The sequence below is a fragment of the Nylanderia fulva genome, unplaced genomic scaffold, assembly GCF_048542155.1.
Source record: "Nylanderia fulva isolate GAGA-0341 unplaced genomic scaffold, ASM4854215v1 Scaffold1, whole genome shotgun sequence".
Classification (NCBI taxonomy): domain Eukaryota; kingdom Metazoa; phylum Arthropoda; class Insecta; order Hymenoptera; family Formicidae; genus Nylanderia; species Nylanderia fulva.
Genome location: NW_028189192.1, coordinates 8,803,668 through 8,829,380, shown reverse-complemented (window position 1 = coordinate 8,829,380; position 25,713 = coordinate 8,803,668).

The window sequence follows — 25,713 nt, the reverse complement described above, 5'->3', positions numbered from 1 at the left end:
GCAAAAGCCGACCCCCGGAGTTGTTGCCGGAATAGTTATACTTCGACGCCATAATCTACTGCCAGACCACGAGGGTAATAAAACGTAATCCGTTTCCCGCGCATGGAAATTTATTGATACCAAACTACGTGCCCCAAGTATACACGGAAAGTTCGTCGTCTCTCCCCTCACCGAAGGGCGTTAATACTCGAATGGAGTACAATGATACACCGGCTTCTCGTTAAAGGGAGCCTAAACGATGAAATACGGTACGCGCTTTGCCTGTCTGCCCATCCATGCGCTCGCGATATCTCCTGTCCTCCTTCTCGGACAAATTAAGTCTTTGATCAAGGATATTGAAGTGGAACAATAATTCATATTTTTATCGTACAAGGTTATATATATATATATATATATATATATTTTTTTTTTTTTAAATATGACTTATATGGTAGAAATGATTTTGACAGAGAAAAACTTGTCTATATTTATCTTTTTAATTAACTGATTACGATCGAAGAATTGTAAATGTAAATCAATAATCTTTTATAAATCGAATTAAAGATGAAATCTGTAAATAAATCTGCATATATATATATATATATATATATATAATATATATAAATCTGCACAAGAGAATGACAATTTTAAAATATCGGTTTTATATATATATATATATATATATATATATATATATATATATATATAAAACCGATATTTTAAAATTGTCATTCTCTTGTGCAGATTTATTTACAGATTTCATCTTTAATTTGATTTATAAAAGATTATTGATTTTCATTTACAATTCTTCGATCGTAATCAGTTAATTAAAAAGGTAAATATAGACAAGTTTTTCTTTGTCAATATCATTTCTACCATATAAGTCATATTTTAAAATATTAAATTTGAGCAGACATATAAGTTTTACAGTCCGATGATTTAATACATGGTCTTCGTATATTAATTATCAATAAAATTAAATTGCTTTCTTATAATTTTGTCTTAAAATTAAGATTTAAATTCACAAAAATTGGCGATCCAGAATAGACTTTTCAATAAAAGTGACGTTGAAAATCTAATGCTAAAATAATGTCTCAAATTAGAATGAACACTGTGACACAAAAATAAGTATCATGTCATTCTTCTCAGCATAGACATTTATAGACATTGAATAAATTATGCTGAATATATATAATTGATTGTCGAAATACATATTTTTGAGAGAATTACTTCCCATTTAAAAGAAGATAATAGCTGCGTCAATCGTTAAATAACGCAGCCTGAGTTATCTTCTATCGAATAAAATGTGAAATTATTGAAATCAGTATTAAATCACTTGAGCTATTGACGATTGAATAAATAAAAAATGGTTACCATAGAATATTAATTCACTCGTAAAAATGTGAAACATATGTGTCTGTTACTGTAAAATCCAAATCGAGAATTTTCGCGAATAGTGGACGTAATATCCCGTCAATTGAAACAATGTTGAATGATGCGTTTATAAAATTGCGAGGCTAATATGTATATATGTATCTGTGTTTCATTTATACATACATATACATATAATAAAAAATATTTTTCTTTTCAATACAAAAACCGTACATAAACGCATTAATAAAATTAAATGCAAACTGAATGATGTCTCTAAATATCGAATAAATTTTATTATTTTGAACTCGATAGAAAAAATATTTAAATCAAACTTTTAAATGTGTTGCTAATAAAAGTGCATGCATAAGTAAGTGTAATAATTTATCACCATTTTTTTATCGGAAACTTTTAGTTAAAAAACGATCATAAATTCTACGAGCGTTTCGTTAGTTTGCTTTCTTTTTGCGATCTTTTATTACCAACGCGGGTGGTACCACAATACTGCAGAATCGTTTTCCAAGCCACGTTTTCTGTGACTTTTCTTGTCTACTTTTGCGACAGCTACGACGAAGTTCGACCGATTCGTCGATCGATCGACGCGACCAGATTTTCACAACAATTCTTGGTGGAACTATATATTGACGTAAAACATTATTTGTTATTCTCTTATAATTTAACAATTATACAAAGTATTACTCTTCTATAAGATTTTTATCATATTCACCCATAAAATAATTAGAAAAAGCTCTAATATATAATTTAGTAAAAATATAAGCTTTTCGCAAGAAAATATCCAAAGTAATTTAATCATAGAGTCTGTAGAAAAATCACAAGCCAAATAGTATAATTAACTTTTATTATGAAGAAAGAAACAATAGAAAAATTAATTTAGAAAGAAAGAGAGAGAGAGAGAGAAATTAGAGAATTTTTCATTTATTACAAAAACAAATAAAAACTAAATATGACTCCATTTGATTAATGAACCGAATTGATCCCAGCGTAATAATGATATAAACGTATATGATTACGGTATAATATATCGAAAATTGATAATTTTAGTAAAATATATATTCAATGCGAAATCTAAAATGTATATTTTTATATAATGGGAAAATTAGTACGTACGGAGAAATTACCTCCGAGCTGTCTGGTGTCATCGCGCGAAATGGAGAAAAACGGTTGCAGTCACTAGTCACTATCTATCCGACGAACCCCACCTCTTATCGAACGCCGTGAAAAACATGCATTCGCTCTCGGCGCATCAACAGAAGAGAGAGAGACGATGTCGCGAGATACGCGACTCTATCGACGCTACCAATCGAGTCCGCTTTGAAATTCCGACATTCTCTCTGCCCGGGAATGTCGGAATTTCAAACTCACTCGATCTTCGATGTTTTTCTCCCCGTTCCCGCTTCACGTCGTCATCGATACAAAATCATGGTGCTCCTCCCTGATAGAACATCAGAAACCAACGTTCCAATTGCAACATTCCGCAAACGCGTGGTCGCGCGAAAACGCGGTTGAAAACGCATTTCGCGTTTAGTCGTAATTCAACATCCGGTGTACCATTCAAAGGAAGGAGGAGGACTTCTTCGAAAAGGTAAATCGAAATCCTCGAGGCCTTAAGGGCCGCGCATGCTGGCAGTAGACCGAAAACGATGAATCGTATCTCCATCGTCGGCGACGCCGACGCCACCCCACGTTTTTCCCTATACTTCTCCTTCTTTCTTTCCGCTTCCTCGCTTCTTTCCGCGACCCATCCCGAGAGATTCGTCGAAGAGATTCAAGAGATAAAAAGATCGCCGCGTCATACCCATCGAAACGTTATTTTTGTATTCGTTTCGTCCTCGAACACATCGGAGAACGGAGCTTACGCTTCCGCGAACGCACACGAATTTCCGGAACGATGCCTGCGCGAGATAGCTCCTGGGCTGACCGATTTCTTTACTTCCTGCGTACATCTCCGTGAAAGATGGAGACGTAAAGAAGTAAATTAAACAAAAAACTCCAATACGCTACAATTCGTTAAAGAAGATGATAATCTATCTATCTGAAATTATTCTGCAAGACAAAGTGTCGATCTTGGCATTTCCTCGTGTCTATTCAAAGTACATTTTAATGATTTCAACTGAGTTAATAATGAAAAAAATAATGAGAATATAAGTTGAAATTTTTTTCTACTTTTTTTTTATTTTTATTCTATATAAATGGTGAAATATATCAAATGTTTTTTCAAATAAATATAATAATTATTTTTATAATGATAATAATTGGAATGTTAAATATATATTGCATGCTAAAATTATAGGACTAAGATATAACAGAGAAATAAAACAAGCGAGAAATAGCCAATAAAATTTAAAAATTAAGAGTGCAGCTTGAGTGTAATTTTATGATTCAATCTATTATTACACAATTTGCAGGATACATATATATATACTAGTAGTAAAATATCGTTATAAAGTTGATATGTGTAAAAATTGGAAAAATTGTATTTTTATGACCACTTATCCTATACTTTATATAATTTGTGTATTTTAAATTTTGCAACATTTCTTCTCTAAGAACAAATACTTCTTCTTAAACAGCTTGTCCTGCTTACGATCTGTGGTCAGTGCTGCAGTTTGTCGAGTTCTCGAGAAATACTGACCAGCAATTTCACGTAACGAAAAACAAATAGCCGACTATCCATCGACCGCGCGCACGAGAAAAGAAAGGAGTCTTCTCTAACGAAAGAATGTGAAGAATCGAAAATCAGAAAGGCAAAAATAGAAACGTTATTCGAGTGATGGTGAAAAGGTTCGCATGTGCGGCAGATTTTCCATCTTAAGAGAAACATATAGAAAATTAAAAAACGTGGAAAAGAAAAGAGAAGTTTATCATGTATTTTCAATCATATATAAACTCTAGTTTTAGATTATATTTGATTTCTTCTAAATTATGTGATTGTATGAATTATATAATTATATGTGTAGATAGAGACTATGCGCAATACGTCTTATATTTCATATTCTAATATAGCATGCGCATATATTATCCATTGTTATTAAAAGGACCGTGGAACGCGAAGAAGTTTAAGAGCGGGATAATCGGGATCGACGTTGCGTAAAGTAAAGGGTGAAGGGCTTGAGTGCTTGAACATCGATTACGTCATTGACCGGAAAGGGATTTCTCGTGGTGGAAGAGGAGCGACATTCGTGTGCAAATCGCGAAGAAAAGCCGGTATGAGCCGCGCGTTTTTAAGCTCCTTCTTAACTCCCTGTGCGCCGATCTCGTCTCCCGGGTGCGAATACCCGGGATTCGGGCTTTGTGCCTCTCGTGGGGATCGCCAAAGTGGAAATCCTTTTGACACGATGGACCCGCGCCATCCGCCGTGCTGTCGTAGGCGAACTCCCGCGACAAAGGACACACGCCTATTGAGAGGACGAGCGAGTGACGCATACTGAAAAATTAGGTTTGCGAAGAGTAAGTACTAAAGGGACTACCTCATAGATGCTTCGTAACGGCACTTAAGTCTTGTTACACAGACAAATTGTTACCTTTGGTTATAACAGATAAGATAAGACAGCTCGATCAAAATTATGTAATTTAACGATTCTCGGTCTTTTTTTTTTTTTAACTTTAATATGTTGCTATAAGTATGCGAAAATATATAATCCTATATATATCTTATTTGCAGAACAACTAGAATAGAACTGGGAACAAACAATGATAATACGTCTCTATATGTATATTGTTTGAACTATCTTCTTACGCGTAATCTAAGTAGATAGCATAACTTACATAAAAATGTTTTCCCTTTTTTTCTATTTTCTGTAGAAGAGAAAATTCTTTATAGTATAATATGATACTGTATATGTTTTAATAATGAACTAAATTTTCGGAGAGCAAACAATAGCTCTCTCTTCCTTTCATTCTCTCTCTATCTATCTCTTTTCCTCTAAACTATAGTAAACATAATTAGATTTAATAAGTAGTTTTATATTTTTTATTACAATATCCACATTTTTTACGTAAAATCGCTGTTCTATTTTTGCAACGCGCTCTTTCCTTATTTATAGATTCTATTGTGGTCGTCCAATGTTGTCTCTAGAGAAAGGTGCCTAAGAAAAACATCTGCAGCTTGGTTTACGAACAATCCGCGTAAATATTTGAATATCGTCCATTCTATCGTGCGCCGACTCTGTGCAGCTCCTTGTCTCATGTCGGATGAAAGAACATCCTCCTTTTCGAATCTTAAAATCGTAATACGTTCGACATCGACCTTTCTTTCGTTTGTAACCATGTATAACGAAAAACCCTCTTTAAAATAAATGCTTCGTTAAAATTAATACTAGTCTCTTTCAAACTTTATATTTGCAATTTATTTTAGAATGCAGGGTATTCTAATTATTAATCTTGGAAATAAAAGATATGAATTTTCGCAAAATCATATATAAATCATTCTTGCATCATCTAAAGAATATTATTTTACACGCATACCCGCGCGAAAGTCCGCGTTATCATTAATGAAATCTTTAAATACAAATAATAATATTATTTTTCGTTTAGTTGTCGATGATCGCGCGATTTAGTGCGCGCCTCGGAAAAGCGTTGGTATTAGGATTTGAAAAATAACAAATTGCGATTAACGCATAACTAAGCGCGATCGCGACGAAGAGAATAGTTAGACAGTTGTAAAACGTAAATCGCGGCGCGGCGAGAGCCGCGTTGAAAATGCCATGCGGAGAAACCGTCGAGTGCCCTGGCAGATTGCCATTGTCGCCGGCACAATTCAATCGCGAAGTTAGCTCGCTCCCTGTAGAAATCACATAATGTGCGGTTACCCAGTCCACCCACTGCCACCCTCGCCCGAGACCTGCACCTCCACGCAACTCTCGGCTTCGTTCCGGCGGATTCTACCTGTCTCTCCCTCTCTCTCTCTCTCTTTCTCTCTCTCTCTCTCTCTCTCTCTCTCTCTCTGTGCCCGGTAGGCACCACGGGAACCAACAAATCAAAAACACCCCCAAAGAGCCACCCTGAGGAACTCCTCGAGCACGACGTCTACTCAGAACTCTCACGGCACTCGCGAGAGAGCGAGCGAATTAAAACGCATCGCGCCACGGGGTGCCAGTTAGATTCGCATTGTTAGCGTTTCGGGATAACGAAGCTGCTGACGGATCCGAGGATTCGGCGTTGATTAAATTCGCAATGAGTGAGATCGACCGAACGATTGTTAGCTTTCCTCTAAGCCGTTTACTATTACAAACGTTTATACATATACCATACTCTCGACGAATCTGGAATTCGTTGTTTGCGCACTCATCGGCATGTAGTCTCTACACGCGCCTCTTTATAATAAAAGCACTCATTTTATAATATGACAGCATTATATATTCTGCTGAATTTTAAATCTATATCATTTTCACGACAACATGTTTGTAATATTGTATATTTATATTGCATTGCAGTTGCAAGAAAAATAGTCAATTAATTTAAATAATAATACGTATTAAAATTTTAGTTGAAATATGATAAAGAAGAATCGCGTATATTAACAAGAATAATAATATAATGTTTTATTTTTGAAGCATTTCCTGCGCATTGCACTGTGATGTTTTACTCTTTGGAGAGGAATATTTTAGAATACTTCTCTCTTAATTATTCACTGCCGTTCTTGGTTGTTATTAGATTGAAACGAGTTACCAAGTACGCAGCCGTGCTTCCTGCCTTTGTGAGGTTCTTATAGAATTTTCACGAACTTTAAAACAAATTAATTACTATAATAATCGCTACTGATGCAACAGCTTATTAGCTGTCGGGTAATGTAAGATCAGTGTTCTAAAATACATTTTTCTTAAAATAAGAAAAAGTTTTGTTAAACTTATTACATCATGTTTTGTGTATAATTTTATAATATATAATTATCATTTATAATGATTCAATATCATAATCAATTTACATGTTCGGATTGCATATAATATAGTATGTATTACAATGTATTCTGAAAGTTTGCACAATAATTGTTTAATATGTATAAAATTATTAAATGTGATCTCCATGATTGAACTGCACATGCATACGTGTAAGTTAAGTACAGAAGTAGAAGATGATTAAATCGCAATCATTGGCGATAGTAACAAATAATTATGGCTAATTGTTTAGTTATGCTCTTCCCGTATGTAAACCACATGTATAATTAATCATCAATGTAAATATTGTTGTCACATTAATGATCTCTAAATAATTGATTTGATCAATATGGCCGCCGTGTCACTATTCTTCTTTATTTATATGTTATCATTAATTCCTACTCTTTGATAATTGATCAATTTTAACTAATTTAATTTTTAATTCAGAATATTAACGTGTATTATATATTTTTTTTAATCGACAAATAACCGATCAGACAATATTACGGAATCCAATTTTATGATGATTTTACAATGAAGCGATCAGAACGCGTTTATATCTCTTTTTCACTTATAATATGCAATCGTGCGTCAAAAGGAGGCAATATATTATAGTGTAATACATTTTACTTTGTAAATGCGCACACGAGTGTAATATCTGCTCGCAATTACGTCAACGGAACCGTCGGCGAGATCACTTGCACGCGAACGTGCAACGCAATGAGCAGTCTCGACACTTAATCGGCGTATTAAGTCAGCGACGATGCGAAGGGTTGTAAAGGCTCGTCAAAGACGCATCTTGATCTTGTCAATGGCAAACGAAGCGTCATAAATGGGCGAGATAATAATAAAGGAAGAAGCTGCGACGGAATGAAAACGATTTCAAGAATACCTGCTATCATTGCGATGCGGCAGTAATATCAGAAATTCGTGTTTGACATTTGCCAATGGAAAAAAATCTTGAGAAATACTTGTTGTTCTCGATTAATAATCAAGAAAATTTCAGACTAAAAATTAGTTTATTTAAGCTTTTAAACGTGTGAAGAAGGTGAACAAGAATATAAATTCATAATATAAAAAATATATATAAATGTACCTAATACTGTAATAATACACGTATATGGAATATTAAAATGATTAGTGACATTACGTGATTAATAATTTATTTCGATTTTATTAAATAAAAAAACTTTTTAAATTTTGTGTATGAACATTATATAAGAATAAATGATAGAAAATCGATTTCTTTATTTAAAATAATAAGTAGAAGATGAAACTTATCATTACATGAACTTTCATTTTACGATAATCAGTCTTTGTTATAATTGACGTTTCATTTAACCGACACTCTGATATTACGACGTTTTATTGTTATATGTATACATATATTTCTTAAAAGAATTCCTGAGTGGTTTTTACAAGTTTTTTTTTTTTTTAACAAAACAAAACTGCGTGTGTCTGACGATCCAGATTGATCGTCGACGTTTGTAGTCTCGCAAAATGTCTAGGACAACAGCTTCGCTATTTCAAGACGTCCCTCACGAAATGTATGTCACTCAGACGCTGAAAAGGATTTACAACAGCACCCAATTAGAGTGCACAAAACGCAGATAGCGAGAACGAGAGGGATGCAGAGAGAAACGAGGGATAGAATACGAAGGAGTGAAACGCGAGCTGGTTGATTCGTGGCTCGGAGTGAGTCGAAGTAGGTACTGTTTGACTCAAGCAGGTGTTTAATTTAGCGGTACTTCGTAACACATACGTCCGTGCTGTAAACGTAAAGGCAGGCAACGAAGAGTCACGATGCAGCTAGTCGAGTGAGAGGGTGTAAGGTGGTGCGTCCTGGATTGAAGGAAGCGGGAAAGCGTTTCGATCTCTCTCTCTCTCTCTCTCTCTCTCTTTCTCCTGTTCCGAATCCTTCCATCTACCTTTCTCTTTCGCTATCTCGCCTCGGTGAGAAGGAGAAGCAGATACAGGGTGAAGGAGCCGGGCGTAGTGGGCTCTTGGCTTTAGCGTGCGCGCAGCCTGCCTACTCATGGTAATTAAATGCCAGGCAATTTACAGAGCATGCATTTACCGAAGGCACGGCCACGGCACCGCACGCGGCTTTCTGCTTATACCCGCAAGCTCGTCACCGTTATACAATGCCTGCCGAGAGATACACACGACTTATACGTGCAGGGAAACTCATCCATCTATCCTTTCGGCCCTAAGTCTTCGGCCCTTCGGTTAAGCTTCCACCGCAGCCGATTTAGTTGATTCGATCTCACGCTCAAAACGATTAAACGCATTTATGCGATCGTGCATTTATTTTTTCTCTTTCCGAATCAAAAAAAAAAATATATAGGTGAGTGCATGTAGACATTCGCGAGATTTTCTGACGTAAAATTTTCTACTTTATATGGCTGACTCACAAGGATCAAAAATATTACGAAGTTATATGTAAGCTTTTTCTAAAACAAGATATACACGCGACATATATTCAGACGTTCCAATATATATTTCGTGAGTAAAATTTTTGTAAAATGCATTGCGACGATGCAACGTATTACGTAATACATACTATAATATTGTTACGCTTGTATTGCAAATATTATAGTATAGTTTGAAGTTTCACTAAATGCAAAAAGCATTTGCGGTGCTAATAAATCCATAAAATCGAGGTTTTAACTGCAATTTGAGTAGCAATTTGCTGTGCTTGATAAAAAATTATTTGTAATACATATATGCGGCAATAAAAATGCTTTCTGACAAAATCTGATTAAGTATCAATCATCATTTTTCAATATTTGAATACACAAGATTGAAAAATAAAATCTCTTTGCAATAAACAAAATAGAATTAAACTGAACAAAGTATAGTGTTTTTTCAGTTTGTAAGTATTCTTTTTTGTCGATAAACGTTAAATATTAGAAAATTATACGTCAAATGCTATTTTATATATAATATTCAAAAATTAATTCAAAATAGATGGTTATATTTTAAACTACTGACAGATTTATATTTATAATTTTCCTCAACTGAATTGTTATCAAATTCTCGATAACTAGACACATATCAATACCGGAAACGTATTAATTTCATTAAATGTCTTTCTGACACAATTGCAAATAAATTATTTTAGATCTTCGTTTTGGAACTAATATCGATCGTGTGGCAAATAATTAATGACGATATGACCCGTCAGCTTATAAGTCATATTATAATTTTAAAACGTGGCCATCTCAAGAATTCTGTGGATGTTCGCGGACAAATGTCAAACGTTTATCGCGAAAGTCAGAAGTTATCGTCGAAAGAGTTGCGGGATAAAAATTGGAAAAAGAATAAAAGTCTTCGCAAAAGCATAATTAAAAAGGTGAAAGTAGATGTCGAATCGCGTCACAGAGTCGGCTCTAGATGTCAAAAATAAAAATAATTCTTCAATAACGTCAATTATCAATAAATTTAGTATACTATAAAACAAAACATACAAGATAAACTTAATTAAAATATTTTCACAAAAAATATGCATAGTAATATTATATGGTAAAAATATGTAGCCGGACTCTCTCTTAAAGCAGAGCAGGAAAAGAAAGGAAACATCAGCAGACTCGTTTATTCGGGGTATAAGAGAACTCAAAGCTGATTCTACGTGGAGATGAAATCGTCCTAATCCCGAAGGACCGAGCAACCGGGTTCTCGAGAGCTCCGTCGTGCGAATGTCTCGTCGTCGCGACACCCTTCTGGTTCCTCACGATCTTCGTCGACGATTGACACGGAGTAGCAAAAAGTCCCCGGAGGGTACGTCACGCACACGATAAAACCCCGAACACGATAAGGAAAGTTATGGCCGTTAACCGATCGTGCGCGAATCGGAAGACACGACTACTTTTCGCTCCAAAGCCATTTAATGTCTCTCTCTTCTTCGGTACTACTGGCCTGTCAAACGACAGAAAAGTATTGGGTTAACGCTCGACTCTCTCGACACACTGTGATTCGCTGCCACTAATTTATTGAACGCAGTGCAATAAAGCAATGTATCGGAGAAATACGAAAAACCGATCTATAAAGCGAAGAGATTTATCTGTGCACAAGTTCAACCTGACAACTAAATTGCACATGTTACGTATATTTTTATATTTTCATATCATTATTATTAAAATTATCAAATATAATCTGCATATTAATGTAAATTTTTCTCATTTTCTCCCTTATTTTCGATTATAGCAAAAATATTGGAGCAATTTTTATGTATTATTTTATCAAATATTATTGTACGATATGTAGAAATATTAATCATAATTTATTATCTCTGTATCAAATATTGTTTTATAATAATAATATAATTATAATGCAATTATTACAAATTATTATAAATTCGATTATTATTATATCATACTAGAAATATAATGTCAATTTATTATTTACGTGTTTCAGATAATAATGTATAATAACATGAAAATAATAAAATTTATAGGATAAAGGGTGTAATGTGCAAGAGCCAAATCTGTCGATCGATGTACAAATCTCTGAATATAACATCCCATGAGGGTCGATGCCTCGACGTCTCGTTAAGGTTCTTTTTGCGCTCTGACCAATTTCCACCGGAACCTACCAAGATAATGCCCATTTGCGTAACACGACAAATCAATTTCCAATCTAATCTCGCCGATTTGATTCTTATTTCAAACCAAATGAAAATCATGCGAATTCGCGCTGTGTCGTAATATAAGAAGAATCGTCTCATTAGAATATGCCATTAGAATGAAACTACACACAACAATGGTAATGTTTTTGTATATAAAGAAGAGCGAGAATGATTTATAATACGGTACAGTTGACTCTTTTACCAAAAGAATCAAGCGTTGAATTTTTAAGCAATCTAGAAATATTTGCATAGCAAAAATTATATATTATTCGTAATTTAAAAGAATTATTTTACGTCAAAAAAATTATTATTCAGAACAAAAAATATGACCTTAAAATTTTGATTATTTTGTAGCTTGTTGCAGTCTATGAAATATTACATTTTTTTATGATACAGCCGAGAAAGTTTGCAGGGTACGCAATATTTTCAGAGAAAATTCATTTTCTTGAAAGAATTAAAACTATTGCTTTTTAGAACTAAAGAAGAAATTACATTATTGATTTTTAACTAAAGTCACTTCTTTCGAAAGCTGAATCTCATACAAAGTCTCGTACTTGAAAATTCTATTCTATATTTTTTATCTATTTTTACTCTATTTATCATTTCATCATAAAAACAGTTTTGACACTTTATGTATGCACATATGTATATCGTAACATGTATATATTCACTCCATTTTAAACCAAATTTATATGCATCAATATATATATATATATATATATATATATATATATGTATATATATACATATATACATGTATATATTAGCTGTTTACGAACCTGTGATTTCTGTTCTAGTTACACCACATATGGGCGTGCATCATCAATGAGCGAGTCGTGTAAATTCACCTTTGCAAATCACACAACTTGCCGTGCGCGCTCCACCGAGGTGACAGCATGTCATTCGGTTGTGCGAAGACTAAACCGCGCTACACAGGCAGTGTGTAAGGCGGCGGTGCATTGTGTAAATATGCATGCGGCTAAGCCGATGCGGAAGCTCCGCGAAATCGAGCACGGTAATGCCAACGCATGAGTATGACGACGACGCCGCCGACGACGCCGATGACGACGACGACGACGACGACGACGACGACGACGACGATGACGACAACGACGCGACGTCAATGGGCATCGAACCAAGGCTCGTCGTCGTTATCATCGCACGACGTCATTACCGCGGCCCGTCGAAGCGAATGCATATTCCATCCGCCGCAGTAGTAACACGCGCAACAATACCGACACCGTCCGTAGTCGTCTTTACAGATACATATGCGCGTCGCATCGCATAAGCCTCTTTCGTTTCCATTGCAAATCACGGATCATCTCTGCACAAATCGCTCCAACAGTTTGTTAACAATCTGATAGAGAGCGATAGGAAAAATTGACTTTCATTATTTTTTCAATCATTTTCAGGGTTGATGTAATGATTGTAATTTCTATCATCGTCGCGATTTTTATATGACTGCGGCTTCTTATTTCTCTTTATCGTATGTATTTCCAAATCTAAAAGTTAGTAGCAAATATAATACATTGGAATTTTATAATTTTAATCATAAAAAAGCAAAATTTGTCCTACATGTTTTAACTTTCTTTATTAAATACATTAATTAATGCAAAACATGTCAAATTTATTAGAAATAGATAGACTACTAGAATTTGGTTTTAATATCTGAAATAATCTAACTTTAAAGATTACCTAAACTAAAAATAATATTGCATAGGAAAAAATAATTTGGTTTTTAAAACATTCTATGATCGAAATGGCTTTTTGCGCCTTCGCGCGGCAATTTACATTTTTGGCGAACTTGTGCGGGCACACACAACGTCGTTTTATTACCTTCTCGCGTATTTCATCCAAAACTCAACTCGGACATCTCCGGACCGTTCGATACTGGCGCAACGCGAAACGTATCTCCCGTTCAGTGTAAAAAAGTTTGCGTCAAGCCGCAGAACCGCGTTATCTCCAGCTTTTTTTCCCGTACTGTAACGAACATTCGGTATAATTCAATAGCCGATGACTGTATCTATCTTTTCTATAGACGACGAATGCATTCGAGGGTTTCGAGTCGACGACCGACGTTTTCATCCGGACAGACAGGAAGTGCCCGAACAAACATAGCGCGAATTTCACGCAGCGCGTCGAAACTTTCTCTGATTAAAAATTTGAGCGTGCAAAGGACAGCCTCAGGAAACGCACGACGCATAAAACACACGCGCGCGTTCCCTCCTTCCTTCCTTCCTCTAACTAACTTTTTTTCTGAAATACGGGACAAGCAACAATGGGGCTCGTCCGCGTCCGCATCGGGATACTGCGTCAAGTGACACATGGAATACAATAAAAGGACGAAACCTGAAACTTGACACATGGCAATGACACGAAGGAAAAAAGGGAAAGAACCCAGTTTGGTTCTATTCACGAACAAAATCAGCATATTACATCTACAAGGACTAAATCGTAAAATATAATATATAATATATCATGTCGCAATCGACGATACTATTAAAATCTGCTTCTTATTTTTATGCTATAAAAAATAGGCTCGAAAACTTTAAACGTGAATATATGTGCAGGGTGTTTCATAGGAAATTGCTGAAACTAATCAGCTGTCATTTTTCAATGCATGCAGTTATTGAGAAAACAAAAATAGTGTTGGGAAGAGGAAAGTCTGCAGTTTTTAATGGATATAAATAAAATGTTTGTATACCAGTTTATTTTATTGAAAAAAAGTAATGAAAAATATGCTAATAATCACATCATCATAAAAAATGACAGCTGATTAGTTTCAGCAATTTCCTATGGGACACCCTGTATAAAGGTACTTGATTGTTCCTGCTGAACGTTAACAGATCCGTCCTCTTCCTTCGACATCCTCTATTTTCATCTTTGTGCGTAACCCTCCAGTAAACCTCGCAAATCTCGTCGAGGGAACTAATCTTACGGCGCCTCTATTATTACCGCGAAATTCTTTGCGACGAGGAGCATATCTTCAGTTTACCCTCGGGTACGACCTTTGTTAGCGCTCTCCGCGCTATTCTTCATCTCCCCGGAGTCTGACGAGCGCAACGTTAGAGATCGAGACCGCCGCAACGAGAACAGCTATCGCGTAAATCAAAGTCCCGCAGCAGCCACCGGTCCGAGATCCCGTTAAAATGCAATTAAACTCTCCCTTCCTTAACCTTGCTTCCATCCCGTGTTCGGCGTTTTTCATTTAGCGCGTTCGTTCGAGCACGGTAGCCACACTGCGCTTCTCTACCGTCATTAATAAAAAAATACAATAAAGCGAAGCGAAAGAAAAGATACAATATCAGGGAGTTTTCTCCCGTTCCGCCTCATCACGCGTGTGCAACAAAAATCGCGAAACAAACAAATCCAATAGATGGACGGGATTTATTTAATCATCCATGACACAGGTTTCTATTCATCAAACTCGTAAGAGATTGACATCTCTTCGTTAATAAAAAAAAAAAAAAAAAAAAAAAAAAAAGAAAATTAACATTCGCCAAAAAGTGCGCTATTAATAAATTAATAATAAAAGCGGAATTCTCGTTTATCATTATTATATCTGAAAACGAATGTACATACATCGTGTCAATTTCATTTTTATAAGTCGCGTTGCGCATCGACTCTTTTGACGTCGCGCCACTTCGGAGATCGCTTTCGACACTTGCGGTATATACTGGCAACGCTAGTAGGAAAGGTCCCGGGACTAATCCCGAGTGTGAGATACGACGCTTCTGAGGGTGAAAGGATAAAAGGCGTGTGAGAAACAGGGCGAGCACGAGAGCGACCGGCGAACACTGTGGACTTTCCGGTCACGTTCGGTCGACAATTCAATTGTCGCGGGACATTTGGGCTGCTCGTCGAGTTTCCGGTTTCGTGTTCTTCGAAGCTTTTAACGACACTCTCTACGGGCCCAGAACTACACGAGTCCCCCGCTTTCGTCAACCCACGCGCGAATAGTTATAATCTTTTGCTTATGAAATGAGAGCCCGGAATAAAGTTTTTACCTTAAAAATCGAATTTAATGTTCGGGGAAAGAAAAAACTTAAGAACCATTTTATAGTCAAATTATCCATCAATGCGACGTGCCTTCCGATGTGAGATGATAAAAATTAGCTGCATATCTCTCTTTTCATCGTTCGACCGAATTGAAATAACGGGAACACTCTCGCGACTCGTATATAATATCTACTAGCTGCAATCGAGCATTTAATCAAGCGAACACATCGCTCGCTCGGAAGATAGGATGGACGATAGCTATAACGATAGGCAATAAAAATCGCGCGTTTCTCACAATTGTTATCTGCCTGCGCTTGGCGATTTACGACTATCGCGGTAGTCATCGAATTCTTACACCTAAATAATTTAATTCGTCCGTCCGCAAGGTGTCCGCGAATCGTGTGCTCGGATATAATGTAATAATCGCGTGATCGCACCTCAGTAAGATTCCATCACCGGCTTTAATCGCATAATCGATAGAGCTCGTCGCTTTGAAAAATATATCCCGGCTTGGAGTGGGAAAGAGATTCCGGGCGTACGCGTAATTTTCTACAATTTCCACTAGTAATCTAAATCGCGAAGTGCTCGCGCGTTTTGTCCTCGTGTGGTAAAAATACCACAACTCACGAGAGATCAACGACAATGAATTGTTTCTGATATAACGGTTATCGCATTTATTTTACGTCTATATGTATATATATATGTGTGTGTGCAAATTTATATCGATCATTGAATAGACGAAGAACATCTAATGTAGACGTAATTTTCCAAAATTGGATTGTTCTTTTTCGGTCCGTGTTTTCGACATCGTTAAACAAATTTATGACATATTATACTCTCGTATATTTATATATTTAATCTTTATTTAGGTCGTATATTTTTGGTTAAATGCAATTACATTGACATTTAAAGTCTGATAATATTAATTGCAATCTTCATAATAAATATGTTTGTAACTAAAATTCATGAAAAATATATAAGATAGAATTTAAATAATACATTTCTTTCTTTATTTTTTCACTGTGTCGTCTCCTCTTTAATTAAAATTGTATTAAATTAAAAGTTATCACAGCTTATTTCTTCGATTTGGAATAATATTCTCGTTGATTAAAAAAAATTAATACCTTCGAAGTTGAAAACAAAAAAATGATCTGGTATAAAAGAATATATATACATAATTGAAATTTTAATTATAATTTTTCTTGATCGATCTCGAAACAATCTCCCCTTTGTAATAATATCGAAAAAATTATCATTATTGCACAGAAGAAATTATTTCCAGATCGATGAAGAAAATCTATAATTAAAATTTCATGTCTCTGTGACATTTCCGTGTATTTGTTTCAAAAGTAATCCGTTTCTTCTGAGAATGCAAAATTAAATTTGGGAAGATATATCAGTATTCTTCGGTATTGCGTGAGTCGGGGAACAAACACCGGGAGAGCCGCCGAAACGAAGAGAGAAAAGCGCAATTCCTTTCGGCAGACTCGTTAAGATTCGCGAATGCCTCGGCTAAATCTCATTTCGGTTTCGCGCAGCACAAGAAAGCGGCCTCCCTCTCGAACCACCCTCTGCCCGCGGCATGTACTTACATTAAGTTCGACCGGTAATGCATCTCGATGCAGCTACACGCGCCACATCTCCCGTCGAAGACCGGTTGGCCCGAAAGTTAGTGAGTAGTTTCCGTGCCGACGAAGCCGAGGGGGAGCTGGCTAGAAGCCCGGTATTGCAAGGAGTATAGCCTCAACAAGAGGGAGCGGTAAACAATTTTGCACCCACTCACCATACCTCGCAACAACTCGGCGGCAGCGCAAGGAAAGCTATCTCGGGAGATCTTAGAAGCCAGCTTCGCCTAAGTGTTGAAAGTGATGATTGCGCTACCGTGTAGTCTGTCGTTGAGCGAAAAACGACGATAAGCAGCGCCATGTTTACGCTTATGCGCGCATTTGCATAAATTCATTTAGATTTCCCGTATAGCTCGATGCTGCATTTTCGCGCGATGTCGACTCGCTGTAATTTCAGCGTTCTGTGTCAATGCTTGGCAAACTATTATCCAATCCGATATAGTAAAAATATTTTTATCCGAAATTAATTTGAAAGTCCGTTATTTTCAATCTATAAATTACTTGCAGTTACTGACACGTATGTCGCTCGAAATAGAACCGAAAAATCAGAGTTCAAATTAAACTCATTCTTATTTCATTTCTTCAACCTAACTTAGCCGCAGTGAAAAATATTTTGGTATACTGTTAGAAGAAGTTCAAATGCAAATGAGAAAAGAAAGCGTTCGATAAAACTCTTATTTTATACTTTGTATTTCAATATAGTCCGTTACAATATTCAACCTCTCTTAATCGCTGCAGTTACGTCCGACGTCCGACTGACAGCGGGAGTTTATATCAGCACCGGCATCAAAAATGTGGGTTAACATCATCCTGCACCGAGCAATTTTGACACACGCGAAAAGTAGGTCGACCTACCACATCCTATGTACGTCAGAACCGTGCGTACCAGCGCGTGCTCAACTCGCGCGAGCACGCGAGCGAGCGAAGGAACGAACGAAAGAGCGCTTGACGCGCGAAGAATTTCTTGCATAAGGACAGAGGCTCGAGAAAATACAAATTTGAGCTGCATTTTATCGATCTCTACGGCGCAGTGTCTAAACATCACCTAATACTGAAATTATGCTTTTCATTTACATATTATTTATATACGTATATGTATATAATATAATAATTTTATAAAGTTATGTCTCTTTAAATCGATCAGTTTCTTCTCCGCCATCTTTTTATAACTTTCTTAAAATATATATATATATATATATATATATTTAATTATATAATTATATAATTACATAAACTTATCAAATCCCCATTCCCAATGTTTAACGATATATAATTAATTTTAATAAGATTTTCTGGCAACTGTTTATGCAATTAAAAAATATTAATATTTTCATTTATTAATATTTCTCGAGTTACAAAAAGATTAAAAGATAAGAAACCGAATAGCTCAGTGAAAACAGAAAATAAATGGATAATAATAAAAACATTTTCAAGTTAATTTATATAACATAAATTTTAATAGAATTCTAATTTAATTAAAAACTTTAGAGTTACAAATACTTATAATATCTAAAATTCAAAATTTGCGATAAATTATTTCTTTCGAATTGTCATTAAGCAATAAATCATCTTTATCGGAAAATGTCATTAAATTAAGGTCGCGAATTATAAAACGAGATAATCTCTTGATATTTATTTTTCTCGATTTAATACTGGCACGCAACCATATTATATATTAAAATCTTATTTTGAAACCTAGTTATGTAATGTATGACATTACATTAACAGAAATTGACGGAACGTCATTACTCTAGATAGATATAAACTACATAATTTTCTATTTATATATATACTTATATATGTGTGTGTGTGTGTAAGTTCAGTATTTTCCTCCTGTGTAGTGTATGTGTTCTGTGTAGTATATGCATTCTGTGTTGTCACAGTAGCATATTTACGCTAATATAAACTTGCACAGCATACTCGCTCGTTGAGGTAAATTGTATAAAAAAGACATAGCGCGCGTAGCAACCCTTACATTCCCGAATACGTGCTCGCATGTCCGTTGAAACCATGCTAGAACATGTTAGAACAGAATCTCGAGTTAAGCACGCGGAGTCGCAAAGTTGAAGATTCAAGTGAAAAAGTCGACTCGGTGTGACGTGAAAAAAAAAACAATGCATTTCCGCGCGAAACACACATTGTCGAAATATTTCCATAATATCGCATTGTCGTCGATCAATCGGATCAACATCGTAAAAATTTAGGAAATTTTTCCACGCAATATTAAAAAAAAAAAAATTCTTTCTCTTCGTCGTTAAATTCACGAGGTCCGGTGTATATCAATCTTTTTATTTGCTTGAAATATACGCGCATCCAAACGGTCATCTGATCTATCCCCTATAAAAGAGCATTGTACATGATCTCTTCGCGTTCCGGGGTCATTCGATCCGTCTCGAGTCGCACGTTTAACCGAGGACGATACGGGACGATACGAATGAAGGTCGTTACCGGCGCGGAAAGAACCCCGATCCATCACGCCGACTACATGAACGACGGAAATCGATCGATCTTGGGACGGAAGCCGTGGTACGAAGGCCGAGGAAACCGGCAGTGGATCCGATCGTTACGACACCGCGTGCACGTATCACCGAAGCACGTGAGGTAACCTCGAGGGGTTAATATTTTTCAAAGATCATTCATGCGTACTTGGATAATTCGGTATTATACATACATATGTCATCCTTTGTTAAATTTTTATAATGAAATGTTGAAATCTTCTTTGTTATGAAAAACTCATAAGAGATGCTGAAATATGCAAATGCTATTATCTACATTATGTTGTATTTCACATTTGTTTAATTATTAGCGTGTTGCAGTCTTTAAAGTTAAAACTTTCTCGACATCCGATAAATATATTATTCTACCCATTTATTCCAGCTATTCATCGCATTGGTATGTTAAGGATTTGCAACACGGGTGGTACCGCAGATCGACAAAGTAAAGGCTAGGATAGTTCGCCACGGTCCGTCGCATTTACCTTCCCTTCGACACACACCCGGTAAATAGAGAGGGCGAAAGCGTGATCGCGGGCCAAAAGCGTAAACTTGTGTGCGCGAAGCGAAAGTTCGCCGAGGACGAGAGCGACCGGCAGCGAGAATTTGTAGACAGGTAAAGCCGTCGTAAATACACGTCTCGTTGCTAATTAGCGCCGCTTTCGACTACTCATGGTAAATTATATCGTAGATAGCAACGCTGGGGTAACTATCGAGTCGGGAAACAATGATAGCCTTGTGCCGAAAAAACGACTGTATTTCTTCCGGCATGTCACGATATTAATTAGCGAGATCGGCTATGCGTATTCGATTGACGTGATTATGAAGAAAGGGAGAAGCACTTAACTTAGGATATGCAGCGTGAAACAGAAACATGATACAAATATTTACAATTTAAATCGTGACATACTTTGTTATAAATTGCGATTGGAAATGCACAACAAATGTTTATACATACAAATAAATGTATAAACGCATTTTTACATGAAATATAAAAAAATTACTGTGCCAATCACACACATCAGAGATCTGTAATATCCAAAAAATAAACATGAAAAATTTAAGTAAACATCGGTTTGAACATCATCCATATTTTGGAATGCTACAGGATGTTTCTGCTGAGATTTTATCTATAGAAAATATTCGATATATCCATCGCCCATTTCAATATACACTTGAGCACGTTTCTTTAATAAAAATTCTATACGTTCCTAGAAAAGATTTTTCTTTTATTTCATGACAAAAGTTTTGAATCTATTGTTTTTGATTCTTCTAATAATACCATATAATATATATTATATACTTTATACGAATATTGATTATAAACAAGAGTAACATTAGAAAAAATCTTACAATAATTATCAACTAATGTCTACAAAGACATTATATTATTTGTTGCATGAAAACTTTCTACACGAACGCGATACTCATCTAATGTAATCACTTTGCGCGAGTGAGAATGAATTTCTTTTCATTTTTATACTCCCTGCCTACGCGCGTGATGAATAATCGCCCAGATACTGCAAATGCTATCTTCATAACGATATTTGCAAGCGTCCCAGCCTCTTTGCACGATAGTCGGCACTTTTCGCGAATCTCTCTTCGCCGCGAATTCCACCGTTATTACTCGCGGCACGCGTACACGCGGGATCCGTTTGCAAACGGTTCGGTAATTTCTCGCGAGGCGAGTCAGGCAATAATTAAGCTCTCGCTCGCGCTAATTACGCGCAGCACGAAAACGCAGTCCGAACCCGTACAATTGGAGACGTTCGCGATACTTGGACGCGCTATCGAGATATTCTCAGTTTCGATGCTGATAAATAACGAACAAATATGATAATTTTGTAGTTCTGCAGAATTCATCGGGATAATTAAATTGCAGCAAGAATGGAGGGAAAAATGGAGGAAATAATAGTATGAAAATCGTATAAGTCTTAATATTTAAATAAGGAAATGTGAATATTGATTTAGGGTAGAAATTTTATATTAAAATTTAGATTAGAGCAGGATCATATTACAGGATACAGGTAGAATAGGATTAAGAATTCAGTTTTCAACTTGAAAATACAACTAAATTGTTTCTAAAAATAACACAATTTTTAATTACTCTATTACGTACAAATAGCGCAACCTTTGATATTTCTCGATAAAATTCAAATACTTATCGATAAAAGAAGAGATTATACTTAAAATAAAATAAAATAAAATGTATTATGTATTTTTCAGGAAAAACATTTTTAAAATTTTTTTTTAAAGTTCTGCTTCTCTTATATCCTGGAGCGGTGCTCCAAATAATTTAATGGAAAACACCACTGATAATAATCTTAATGATAATCATACACAAAAAAAGCATGACTCTCTGATAAACGTGCGCGTACGCCGGCATCCATGTGAAAGAATAAACGAAAAAAGTTGAAAAAATGAAAGAGCACTGGAGAAAAAAAGAGAGACTGTATTACTGACAGTCTTATCAAGAATCGCAGCGTACGCGAATATTACATTCGTCGAGAAACGCCGACCACGGTAATCCTAACAGCGCGGAACCCTCGTCTCCAAGTCTAGCGCGGCAGACGAAATAATTTCCTGGATTTTTCCGGACTGCATTAAAACTCGCGCGATTCGGAGGAGAAAATTAAAATATTTACGACGACGGAGGACCGCGCTCATCACAATAAAAGAATTTGAAAACGATTCGCGAAACGGCATTAAACGTTCAGTAGCAGCGGAAGAATCAAGACCGCGTGATGCGTGAGAATTTATTTTGAATGCTGCTGTATATTTAAGACAGAGATCTCTATAAACTGCGCGCATAATTTATTCCTGCCCTGAATGCTTCACAAAATTTAATTTTCCCGAATTTCCGATAATGATATAATTCAATATAATTTAATATAATTTATGAACTAATAATATATGGAAGTAAATACATGGAAAATTCGTGGAAGTTAAAGTATCCAATCATTATTTAAATCATAATTTATATAGAACGGCTATATAAACAATGGCGCGATACAAGAAATCCCTATATATTATCAGGATATCAAATTTCATTAACGCGAGAAACACCCTAATATTTTAGAATGAGTTTGTACTAAACTGGCTTTACAGAGATGGCAAGTTTCTTGCCTCCCCGTTAACTTCATCGTCCGTATAATGCATACGGGTCGCGCACCGGCGCCCACCACGCAGTCGCATCGAGAAATTAATTATTAGAATCCCCTGGGAAATAATTGCGGAGTTTTGAGCGTTGATTTCGCGGCCCTCGCGAGCGTATCGAAATCGCGAATATTTATCTGTCGAAATTTATGGCGGTTATCGCTTACTACGCGATGCGGAACTTCCTCGTAATTTATCGTCGACAATCGCTGCTCCTTCGCATTTGTTCGTTTATCTGATAATAAAAGAGCTTTTTACATTTTGTACGTGTATGTAAACACGATATTTGTTTGCAAGATTTCGTTAAGTAAAAATTATTTGAATTATACAAAGTACAGAAATACGGTGCATATACATATATATATGTATATATACATATAATGGAAGATGGTATGTACGTGTTATATATATATGCGTTTTAATCGCATTTATTTTAATTAAACTATTTTTATATTTTTAACTGATTTTAATTTCAAAGTAATCTTTGAAATTAAAATCAGTTAAAAATAGTTTAATTAAATTATTATTTCAAGATCTTGCCATCTCTGTATGTGTAAATATATAATTTAATAAATTCCATTAATTTTATTAAACTTCATCGTTTTCCACTTTAATAACTGACATATTTGTTGACACTCACATGTTTGTTACATATAATTATACTTTTTAATTATTTATACATATATATGTATATAAATCATATTAGTCACATTGACCTATGTATTAATATTTCTATACATCGCTATAATAACAATAAACTGTAAAAATACTATCACTATAAAATTAATATTAATATCTAAATTTAATTTTAATTTTCCTCACTTTTTCTTTTTTATTTACAGGTTTATAAATAATGAATCAACATTTAAATTAAAACTGTAAAGCGTATTTCAATAATCGCTGAATGAATTTTATTCTCATATAGATTATTCAATTCGTACTCATCATAGCGTAACCAATTATCGACTTTATTAGAGATACTTAGTGTTTGTAAACTTTTCCAAGTCTCGCGAATCGAATGTTGTTTACTAGTGCAGCCAGAAGAATAAGCTTAAAGAAATTGTGGAAAGATTTATACTTAGTGGAAGATGAGAAAACTCTGTACGAAAGCGAGCAAATGACGGGAAAAGACACCTTATGAGAGTGCTCCAAACATAACTGAGAAAACGAGAAAGGAGCCAAGAGAAAGTGAAATAAACACGTCGACTAAAGGAGCTACTACAACTACATCAGCAACATCCTTGTTGTTTTCCCGACTCGACGGCGCATCACCGCTGGCCGGAAACATTGTACCAGCTGCAAAAGGAAACAACACGGCTGTTTTCCACGTCGACAACGTGCGTTCGCTCGTAGAATTAAACACAATTGCTGCGTTTCGGCAACATTGTGCTGACGTTGGTCAAAGTAAGTGAATACGTCAGGAAGTTCGTATTCCTGAATAGTATAAGTTACGGCAATTGCGTTCTCTCTCCCTTGCGTAGAGAAAGTTTTAGATTAAACTTCTTTAGAATTGCATAAGTACATATTATTATTATAACAGCGATATACCTAACTGAGGGTTTCCTAACTGAGAGTAAAAAGGGACTGATCTAATTAACGAACTTTACATAAGGATAATAATTCAACCTAGTACTAACGTATTAGAATATTAATTGTATAATTTTTTTTTTTTCAATTTATCTGTACGATTAAACTCAACTATTAAAGACAAAAGATAATAATTTAACCCATTAACCGACACTATGCTTACTGTACGTACATATACTAATAAATCCAGCTCTCTGCGCGCTCAGAGAACAATAGTTCAACAACAATATCCAATTGTCCAAATAGGCAGTAGTTGAAAATTCAATGATACTTTTGCAGAACCTGTTAAAAAACAACATACAAAGGACTTGAAAAAGTATAGGAAAAAAGCGTGTCGTCGGTTTAATCGCTTTTTGACAGAATGACAAGCAATTGCGCGCATGAAACATTTTAAAATGATTTAACCGGGCGATAACTTGAATACACAGGCCATCGTCTCCCAATGTAGATTTAGCCTATGGAGGCGTACGCTCGGTATGACATTACTCCGGCACGTACCGCACATCCGAGAGGGATGTTACACGACGGTTCGCGTACACGTCGGATACGACGCGTTCCGCTCTGTGACAACGTAACGTATTACTATTTACATAATAGAGAAAGAGAATGAAAACGAAGGAGGGGTTGTGGAGGGAAGAATGTGCAGTGTGCCTGTCTAACCCGACTAACTCGAGTCTACGGCACACACCGGAGGAGAAAGATAGCCGGAGAGATATAAAACGCCGTCTTCGTCTCGCGTACTCTAGGGAATGTTTCGCTCGAGTAAAGTCCGTAAAAAGGAAGTGTAAAAGCCGTCGAGCCTATTACGAGGAAGGAACTTCTGCACTTTGCGGTGCGCATGAGAAGGTTGAAATATGCGTTGCGAAAGAGAATCGGAGTTCTCCGCCTTGCCAAAAACTGCAAAATCGTCCGTGTATATTGTTCAGAATTTATCGATTTTAGCATCGGAAGACCGACGTATTTTTAACATCATTCAGTCTCTC